The sequence below is a fragment of the Octopus bimaculoides genome, chromosome 3, assembly GCF_046866305.1.
Source record: "Octopus bimaculoides isolate indiv1 chromosome 3, ASM4686630v1, whole genome shotgun sequence".
Taxonomy (NCBI): domain Eukaryota; kingdom Metazoa; phylum Mollusca; class Cephalopoda; order Octopoda; family Octopodidae; genus Octopus; species Octopus bimaculoides.
Genome location: NC_142930.1, coordinates 154,881,507 through 154,892,965, shown reverse-complemented (window position 1 = coordinate 154,892,965; position 11,459 = coordinate 154,881,507). Strand labels below are relative to the sequence as shown.

Here is an 11,459-nt window from a genome sequence, read left to right as displayed (position 1 = left end):
TCTCATTACCTTCAATCCATGAGTAGTTGAGACTCTGGTCACGAAAGCGCCATCTGTTGATAAGATTCAGAGACCAAGAGACATAGGACCCAACGGAAGCATCTTGTTTTAAAGGTATCAAGAATCGAGTAACTGTGCATCCCTAGAGGCATCAATATATCTTCCATATATTTAGACCCAAATTTATCAGTCAAGAACTACGTGATTATTGTGATCGGTAATCTCTGCATCTTAAAAGAAATCGCGTACAGATGTTTACAAAAATTGACAATCTTGTTTTCACCGAACAAAGAGAGTCATGCAAGATACGTCCACCGGGAATCCCATGATGATTCCCCTTTTTCAACACCAAGTGCACCATCTAAATCCAGTGGGTTCCCTTTGGGCATACGATTGACAAAGAAATCTTTATGGAAATAGAGTTCAGCAAAACGTTACGAAGCAAAACTCAAAAACTCTTCCCCTCGAGTCGGTGACACCAGCACCAGGATAATACACCAATCTTAATTTCCTCCTGGTATCCAACTACTCGACAGAGATTGGCATCAAAACTGTCCTTCACTCTCCCTCCACTCAAAATCTTGCTTCTTGTGACATCTGGTTGTGCCACAATCTGAAGGAGGTGAAGGAGGTTGTGACTGGTCCCGGACAACTGGTCCCGGACAACTTCAGTTTGAAGCCTTCGTAAAGTGGCTGGAGCGCTACAACACGTATATTAAAGTCAGATGATCCTACTTTGGAAACGATTAAAGTTTTGTACTGCTCTGAAATTAATAAATATCTCTCCTGGAAAAGTCTCAAAACTTCTGGAATGCACCTCGTAATTATGGAATATTTAATTAAAGCAAATCTATTTCTGAAGTGAACAGCAAATACTTCGCGACATAATCTTAAATTCTTGGCATTTTCCTATCTAAACTCAGGAAAAGATTAAAATTCTACCTGTCACTGAAAGCTCCACTGAACAAGAAACTTCATGAATGTGTTAGATTTGAGTATTAATACAATATTTAGCAATCCATACCAATAGTTTCACCTAACATTTTCGTTAAGTGACCATCCTGTCACATCAACTTAATCCAACTTTTTAGATTTCCTCACATGAATAACTTGGAATAATCATGTCAAGTCACTTCAGGACTGATACCAAATAGCAAATTACAGTAACAGAAAATATCAAAATGAAGAATTGTGTAAATTCAGGCTGTAGATGCAGACAAGCGTGAATCATAAATATAAAATACATTTCCTGACAAGAATTATCGATTCACTTCTATAGGAAGGTCGTGAACAGGAAAATATTATAACCATATATTTAAAAATATCCAGGTGAGCGTCAAAGATTATATAAACCCCAACATTCTTCAGTGTAGTGCATTTTATTAATTTTTTTCCTTTTCGTTTTCATATTTCATGTTACTTACACTAAGCGTATTATGTTAACTTTTAAAGTTTCGAATCAACGGTGGAAGTAAGTTCAGCTTCCCATACTGGAAACCCAAAGTAATTTACAGAAGAATATTTATTAAGATTTATTGTCTCTGAGAATTTGTCTGGTAAGAACGAGTATAAGTAGCAAAAAATATCAAATGGCTGATGTAATCTGTAAAGTTTTCAAAATGTCAAAACATATCTTGTAAGAGATTATCGTGTTGAGTATTCTATTTGTATATCCCCTGAGAACAAGTTTTATTTATGTAATGCTTTCAAAATGGCGTCATAGTCTTCTGATAAATAGGTTAACGTTCGGTGAAAACAAGATTGTCAATTTATGTAAACATCTGTACGTGATTTCTTTTAAGATGCACAGATTGCTGATCACAATAATCACGTAGTTCTTGACAGTGATAAATTTGGGTCTAAATATATGGAAGATATATTGATGCCTCTGGGGATGCACAGCTACTCGATTCTTGATACCTTTAAACATTGTTTGTGTCAGTACAGTATGCATAAAAAATTTCACAGAGACTGTTTTTCTGACAATAGTCATGTAAAAGTGAACAGTATATATGACGAGCCAACAAGGAAGTCTATATGGGAGGGAGGATGCAACCTTACTGTCTTAGAAAGGAAGAGTTTGCAGATGGCGATCGTGAGTGCAATGTGCGTTTGAAAATAACTAAATGGCCATGGTTGGTACATCTTTGATGATAGGTGTGGTGAAGCGATCCTGACCTCAAAACAAACAGCAACAGCAATAGCAACAATGCAACAACCATAAACATGTATTCAACGATTAGAATAATTGCTTGATTGTCTAAACTTAAAATACCAAACATAAAATAATATCAAGTACAAATAGAAATAAATGAAGTCTCTTAATGAGATCTGTGACGCGATATGTAATACAATATCCTCGCTTATTTACAGTCCAGAGAGTTGCCCTGTGTCTCAGCGGAGTTATTTTTTCGAATACATTTCCTAGAACAGAGGGATTTGGTTTAGAGGTTTATGCTGTATACATTCCAATAATGCAATTTCATAAATTGACTTTCGTATTCGACTAAACTACTAAAATCACGGTTGTCATTTGGAATTCAAGATGACTTACCACTCTCTACCATACTTTTGCTGATTATTTTCGGTGCATCCTCTTATTCATCTACAAAGTAACTGATCCAGTAGAGCAACGATGGGATAGCAAAGACGTTTTGTTCGCTCTTCATTTTATACAACAAAAAGTGGAAGAGTATTTCGGCTTTATTTAGAAATTACTTTATATGCAGGTATTTAGATGGTGGTGAGTTTATTACAGCTAGGTTATTGAGTATGTGTTATCAGGGGAGGGTTATACCGAAAGTAATGCAAATGTTAGCATAACCTATTTTTATTAACCGACATACACCGTTCAAATTGCACGTTTGACTAACTCTTTCTACATACAAAGGTCTTACGCAGCATACTTTCTATCATAGAAGAAGCATTTGTGCCTAACTCCCTAAACGTCTTTGAAAACAATCATGTGTGAATTCGTCATACCCGCATCTTCACCTCGTTTGTCAAGTCCCCGAGGACTGTTCTTCATTAGACCAACACATCAAAGTTCTAGTGTGCCCGATCCGAGTAGAAAGGTGAATGAAGGACCAATGAACAGTGCAATTTGCGATTGCTTGATTTCATGCCGAACATATATGTGGTCGCGGGCTTTCATGGTGAAGATAGATTATTTTGGGATTCTTTTTCGGTTTCTGATTCTTAATGGCTTTTCAAAACTTTTGAGTGTACCAATGTACTGTTCACTGCTTATTGTACACTCATCTTCCCGAACATAAAAGAAATTGGCGCCCTAGTGATGCTCCATGACTTCCTGTGTTGATAACTTGCTCCAGAAATTCTTAAACCGTAGAGGTGTACCGCATCTATATAGACTTTCGCTGATTATTTTCGGTGCATCCTCTTGTTCGGCTACAACTGATCCAGTAGAACAACAACGATGGGATAGCAAAATGCAGTCGTATCAGTTGAATAGACTGAAGCAACGTGATGTTCAAAGAAACAATGCAGCGACCAACTAAGGAACTGAATACAAGACTTTTGTTTGCTCTTCATTTTATACAACAAAAAGTGGAAGAATATATGCCCACGTTTCATCCTCTCTCACCAAGTATGAAAAAATTGTTTGCATGTTCTTCAAATGTTTTCATGAGATCAACGTAGACTTCCACCCTTCTCACCTCTCAGTCGATTATGAATTGCCGAGATATCCACTTTACACTTTCCAATATCCAGTCTTCCACCATTGTTTGTCTCGTCTGTCTTCCCAAGTTGCTTCGTCCTCTCCCAAACGATTCGCGTTAGTTATCGTATTTCATGTTCTCCTGCTGCACGGTTTTTCATCAATACTCGCTTCCCCTTTAAACGTCTTCAAACATATATGCATATCTCTTTTGCCAACAGTATCATCTCTGTAAGCATCAACTGACCTTCCGCAGATGTCGTACAGCCTGGATCTTCTCATTATCAAGAACTCAATGACCGTACATCGTTTCTCATTGATATCTATTATTTGACTGCGATGTAGAAATACAGTAAAAAAGATTTAGTATAGAGGGAAGATTATCCCCACCATCATGTGCAATTTGAACGACCTATATCGGTTAACGATGCAGTGACGCCCATTCTTTGCATTAATTTCGGTAAAAACCACTCTCGTATTTTATGTATTGTGTATTTAAATATTAGCAATACTATAAATACAGTGTGTAAATGACGACATCAGTTCAATAACTAATATTATTGCATTCCTTTCGGTAACCATGGGAGATAAATTTAGATATATTTCGATATTATTTCCCTTCCTCGGTAAAGGGTAGTCTTCCTTCTAGCTGCTGGTTTAGCGATCAGAAAATTATTAAATAATGTATATCAATGTACACTGATAGGTATTGAAAATAAATATACTCATTAAAAATAAATGACAAGCCGTTAATTAGCGAGACAGCAACATCCGCACTCTAACTTAATAATTGATTGGGTTTATTTTTCATGCTGATCAACTTCAGTGATTTATTAGTTTGATGTGTCCCAGTTTTCTATGACGTCATTAGAGTCAACTGTACTAAGAAATCAGTTGTTTATCAGATTTAATAGAGCCAGTTATACATAGATTAAAGAATGACAATCTGTTATATCCATATTCAATGTATGAATCACTGGATGTTATTAAACACGATTTAAGTTTCTTTAAAATCTCGTTGAAATGTTTATCGCATGTCAAAGTAAGCCATTCTGATATTTATCTTCCATCACTCTTCCTATCTCGCTCGTCATTTCCAATTTTCTATATTTTTCTCAATCTAATTTAGTTGCCTGAAAACCTATTTATTAGTTTGACATTAGAATGATCGAATTAATTCCAATAAAATTTCAAACAACATCAACAGCATTAAGACCAAGATGAAGCAAAACCCATGTTATTTTCTACGTAAAATCCAACAACAAAAAAGAAATTTCTGAAACATTCCATTCTTGCTAAACGGCTTATTTCTTCACTAGAATTCAAATATGGTTTTATGTTTGTTTTATTCCCTTTTTCATTTCTGCAAAAACAAAAAAAATCATAGGTTATTCTTGTCAATAATGGATTTAATTTGTTTCACTGAGTTGTTAAAAAAACAAAGAATCTCATATCATTAGACTTTTATTTTGGATAATTGTTGAAGAAAATGTAATTGAATTCGTTGTTGGCTTCAATTAAGTGTTAAAAACAAACATCGTTTTTTTTTTCTTCTTAATATAATGACAAATATAGATTCATTAGTCGAGATGTCTTTCATATCACGAATAAAATAAGAGAAAAAAATCTATTTTTAAGATTTCAAATAATATTTGTTTTGAAGGATAAAGTAAACATGTTGCCTGTAAAGTAAACGAATAAAAACATGATGTTTGCTTCTTCAGTAGAAGTAGTTAGTGAGCAAATTTCGCAGCCAGTTTTCAATTTCAGCTTGCAGTTTCTCCTCACCCAAAGACATCGGTAATAGTTATAAATCTCGGGCAAACCTACTTCCCTCATCTCTTCAGCGTTTTTGAACTTGCATTCAATTTAAACAAATCGATATTTTTTGTGACTGTTACAGAAAAAATTTATGTTGTTTTTAAAATTTCAGTAATGATGACAAATTATCAGATGGTATGGTAATGAATGTATTCCCTGTCAGAATAAAGAAAAAACAGCATCAATCAACTTCAATAGTTACTTAGCTAAGAAACGTACGCGGCTAGCATGATTGTCGACAAAGCGATTAGCTGCAATTATCATTGACTATCAAAGGATGACAAGTTTGAATGGCTTAGCACATGACCTAGTTTTAATTAGATTCAGTCATAAATGAAATAGAGTACCAACGGTGCTGAGGATTATATTTCTTTTTCTTTTTTTCGCTTGAAATAGCATTTAAAATTCTTTTATAACCAAAACATGACACACTAGCATGGTTATTTAAAGATTTCTCTCAGCAGCATAACAAGATAAGTTACCAGTGATAAATTGCAGTACTGTTCAGAATCCTCATATGTAAACAAAATTTCAAAATTTGGTTTGGTATTATTTTACGCATTTCACTAACTATTCAATCAACATAACACGAACTATGATTTTCCTTTAAATCTCTGAGTCTATTTTAGGATATCACAGCGTGAGATAAACATATCAGCTATGAAGAACCAGAGCTTCTCAGAGTTAAGTTTCTATGTTGCAGTTTTCCTGCTTCGTGCATTTGCTCACTGGGCATTATTATTTTAATATATATATATACATCTTCCCGCGTGATCAGTGTTTGGCCAAGCCTGGACTTTCTTTCTTGTCCGGCCGTTGTGCGTGCAACAATGTTATTCCTCCCTGTGCCTGTGAAATCTTGTAACCCTGCTGAAGACCAGCTTAATTTTATTCGTCCTTAGTCGAAAGACATCTGTTGTTATGTCCTGTTATTATTCTTACTGTATTTGTGTAAATTGTTCGTTTTCTTTTCTGTCCTTGTTTTTGTATACATTCGCTGCTTTCTTCCAAGGAATCTAATGCTCTTAGCTTAGGTTTTCCTTGGGGCTGGCCAGATTGGAGCAATATCGAGAATAACCAGCCGAAATTGCAAGGATAATCTGGCTGTATTATATATATATATATATATATATATATATATATATATATATATATATATATATATATATATATATATAGAATATATATAGAATATATATAGAATATATATATATAGAATATATATAGAATATATATATATATATATATATATATATATATATATATATATATATATATATATATATATATATATATATATATATATATACTGTTAATGTAGCTCGTAAGTGGAGCTGGAAGCATCTTTAGTTCTGCAATGATGGATTGCCCTGGTCACCAGCTAATGACGAACCAGACTGGAGATGTTGCCCCTTATCAAAATATGAATACAGACTCTCCTATCGACTCTAAAATTTCTTGTATGAATGCAGCTCCTTCACCAGTGGTTCATATCCCCCAAAACCGTACATTGTCCCGGGTAAAAATTAATTCTCCGTTTTCATGAAAAAGTTGTGAGCTTTTCCCAGACAGCATTAATAACATGGATGGCATTTAAAATATCAAGAATTCAACATGAATTTCTTAGTTGTTTTTTTCTTTCTAGCAAATAAACTATTTTCTTTTCAACTTCACTTTTGTCCTTATGTCGGAAGGAGGTTATGTGATTGGCATAGCGATTTTTAAATTCACTTTCACATAATCCAATATAGGTGATTTTATCAGTTGTATTTTCATTTAAGGTTACAGTAGCACTCTGCTTCATATATAATAGATTTAATCATACATTCTTGGTCAAGTGGACAGAATCCTGGGTCGCGACAGTTGTAACTAGATTTAGGTTCTTGGTATTGACCACGTGTAATGATGCTCTTCATAGTAGGGCAGCAGCCATATGATAATTTCACAGAACGCCTATTGAATATTTTTCTGTACCTCTGAATTGCTGGAAAGTGTTTGTCTAGGAGAAACGGGAATCTTTTACGAATGTTAGCTTTCATATTCAGGGAAAAGGAAGAGGCAAAAACGAAATAACTTTCTTTGACCTATTTTTAGGTTTCATATTATCATTCTGATCAATACTAGAGTGGTTACTTTTTACATTTTAGTTTTTGTGTTTTCGTTTTCCATTTTCTGTTGTTTACTTTCTGCGTTTTCTATTTGCTGCCACTCCAGTTTTTTTCGCGTTTCTTCTATTATACGAAATTTTTAGTTCGTTATGATATGTGGTCTGCGCCTGAAGAATATATTTGAGTTTTCTTAACATATAAAACTATTAGTAGCACTTAAATACATGTATTGTGACCTTTAAATAAATAATATTAATCTCTTGCCAGATGCAGTACTATTTTTGTTGAATGTTTTATTATGGAACAGTATATATATATATATATATATATATATATATATATATATATATATATATATATATATATATATATATATATATGTGTGTGTGTGTGTGTGTGTGTGTGTGTGTGTGTGTGTGTGTGTGTGTGTGTGTGTGTGTGTGTGTGTGTGTATGCATGCGTTAATGTGATGTCACATGTCTAGCATAACGTAAATAATCTCGCTAATAATTAATCCAATGTATACAGTAAGCCGCAGAATTTCTGTTGAGCTGGTGTTAAACACATATTGAATACTTGATCTACATCAATGTGAAAATAAGTTCTATATTCACTGTCAAGTGTAAATAAATGACATTAGAAATAATTAGACCTGACCTCGTCCAGTACCAGAAAAAAGAAGAAATCTATGCTACAAAGTCTTCGTCGTGCAGAAGGTAAAAAATAAAACACGCTAAAGAACGAACCGAAAAGAAACGTATGAATATCACACACGGGTCCGCGCATGCACACGCACCCACACACAGACGCATGCAGACACAGAAACAGACGTACATCTGTGTGCGCGGGCACACAGATGTACACACACACACACACACTGACAAAATACACACTCACTCTCACTCTCTCTCTCTCTCTTACACACACACATTAACAAAATGCACACGAATACGTTTTTATGCTTTTATATATATATGTACTTTTAGTATTTATAATATGACTCTTGACTCATCCACAATTCTTTCCCATATATTCTATCTGTATAATACTGGATATTCTCCTCTCTATACTTCTGCTTATCACTCTTACTATTTCAATGTATTTTTCTCGTTCTTTCTTTCTCTCTCTCTCTCTCTCTCTCTCTCTCTCTATATATATATATATATATATATATATATATATATATATATATATATATCGATCTATCTATCTATCTATCTATCTATCTATCTATCTATCTATCTATCACTCCCTCTGTCTCACTCTCTCTCTCTCTCTCTCACACACACACACACACAACACAAACGCACGCACACACACTTATGCACGCTTTCTCTTTCTCTCTGATGATGCGGTCTTACGTCTCTCTCTTCTCTCGTACTCTCTGTCTCATTCTGTCTTTATATCTTTGCTTGTATTTTTCTTGTTCCCTATATATATATCTTCATTTATTCACGCTCTCACTCACTCTCTTTCTCTGGATTCCCTCAATTTTTTTCCTATACAGAAGCTATTTGTATAGAATTTTCCAAAAAATGTTCACCGATCACTCACAGTCTCGTCTTGAATTGAGATAATGTGCAAAGTCAAATTACTAAGCCTTGCTCGATATTTAAAAAAGAAATATTTATAAGTCTTTTTTTTTTTCATCTCATTGAAATCTTGAATTAAAGAATATTCATCTAATCTTTTATGAAGAACCATTGCAGTTCTTTCTTTTGTGTTTGTAAATTCGTTTTTTTTTTTTTTTCTATTTCATTCTCTACTTTTGTGTCATTATATTTTCAACATCTTTTCTGGTGAGTGATCGGGAAATTTCAAAGTACATACTTGACAAGGACGAGGCAAATCTCACTGAGATTTTCAGTTAATTGAAAGGCCAACATCTTGTGCACGATACCGGGAAATGTGTTAAAGATTTCTCTTCATTTTCTTCCCTCCTTTCGTTCCGTCAATCCGTTCCTTTATTTGTATTTTTTAGCAATTTCTTTTCAATTCTTCAACTTTACTTCTTATTTTATTTTATCCATACCATTTTTTAAATATTTATTCATTGTATACATAGTATTTTTCTCATACCGTCACAACTATTTTGGTTTTTTCTCAATTCCAGAAATTCCCAATTTCTGTATAACGGGAACATGTTTTTGTTACATTTTTTGTGAATATAGAAAGTTAAGAGAATGTTTTTAAGACATTCTTTGAATGTTTTGTTCATATAGTTATATTTTATATACTTTCTTACTCAAATTATTACAGTGGTTGTCTTATGTTTCTTTATATTTTAGCTTTCTTCATCTTAATTTTTTTCAAAGATTTTGTTATCGGTTAAAAAAGAAACTGAATAAAAGGGCATTTTAGTATAACTTCCGCTAAGATTAGTATTCTATACTTAATTTCTTAAAGTGGCATTTGAATAGAATATTCTTATCTTAGTCCAGTATGTTATTTATATAGCTCTTTCGCTCGTTCTATGTATATATATATACATACATACATAACATATATATATATACATACATAGGTATACATATATATATATATATATATATATATATATATATATATATAAACATAGCATATATTACTTATATGTGTATATGTAAGTGTGTGTTTGGTGTGAAGTGTGGCGTGTGTATATGTGTGGATGTGTAAGTGTGTTTATATGCATGTGCATTTTCCAGACAGTTTGCCTTTCACATTATTCTAAAGAAGCCAATAGAAAAAAAATTCTAACTTCTAAAAGTAGATAATATAATGGCGGTGAAAAGAAAATGGTGAAAACTATAAAACTATAAGACAGAAAAGTTTAGTTTTTCTTCATTCTTTTTCATTTAGACCCAATATGTTCTGTATCTTGCTATCTCTTTTCCATTTTACTTCGAGAGATAAGAAAAACATACAGTTATATAAGCTAAATAATATTGAACGGCGACAAAAGTTAAAGAGAACAGTTAAATCAACACTAGAGGTAATTATAAAAAAAATGTAGCCGTCGTGTTTACTGTTAAGACCAGCACTGTAGTTCTATAAAAACAAAATCTATATCTGAACCTTGAAGTGGCGATGGATAAATGAGTTGCGGTTCATCGTTGATTGGAGATTACGAGAATAGTATTTCAAATATTTACGTATCTACGTGCACATATTCTGATAGACATTATAAAAATCCTGTATAAAACGTGACAGAGAAGAGAGAGAGAGAGAGAGAAAGAAATGCTTCTAAGCTGAACTGCTTTTAACATTCACATGGTAATGCTTTCTCTTCGGACATGGAAATAGAAAAAAAAATCACATTATTGATCGAAAATTAAAAAAATGTCCACGAGAAGAGACGTGATATCTTACAGAATGATACGCATAAAACCGGAGATAAAATGTAATTTGCTAACCTAGTAACAGGATAAAGAGACACTGCAGTGAACAGCTTATAATTGTTGAGTTGTAATGTCTGCTTGGATAACATGATGAATATTTACATAAAAGTCGCAAGCTTGAATCACACTACAAATACAGTTATGTCTTAGAAACAAAGCAAAAAGACAATCACATTTACATGAACGGAATTGGTATGATAATAGCTTATGGTACAGTAATGACGAAACCTTTTGCACAAATCTTACAACAGTTTTACAGTTGGGATTACTAAAACGGCATCGTGAGGAATATCCCAACTTCTTTTAAGCAATTTTAAAATCTATGCAAAAAGGAAAATAGCTCATATTCAGCCATTTTAAGAAAAGGATACATTAAATAACTATTACAAATTTTTGGACTTTTGTTTATAAATACCATTTATCTTTTTCAATATCTTTTAGTTTTTATCTTATATTTTATGATTATTATTTCAT

General features: G+C 33.1%; 1 long non-coding RNA gene across 2 annotated transcripts in view; it reads right to left on the bottom strand.

Moving 5' to 3' along the window:
• Positions 1 to 4,447: 4,447 nt before the first annotated feature.
• The window catches only part of LOC149136776 (uncharacterized), a 49,240-nt gene continuing 42,228 nt past the window's right edge, over positions 4,448 to 11,459 (bottom strand). For both annotated transcript variants that reach the window (XR_016240941.1, XR_016240940.1), the window contains exon 2: positions 4,448 to 5,042. This is a non-coding gene — a long non-coding RNA (uncharacterized LOC149136776). The remainder of the gene's footprint in view (positions 5,043 to 11,459) is intronic.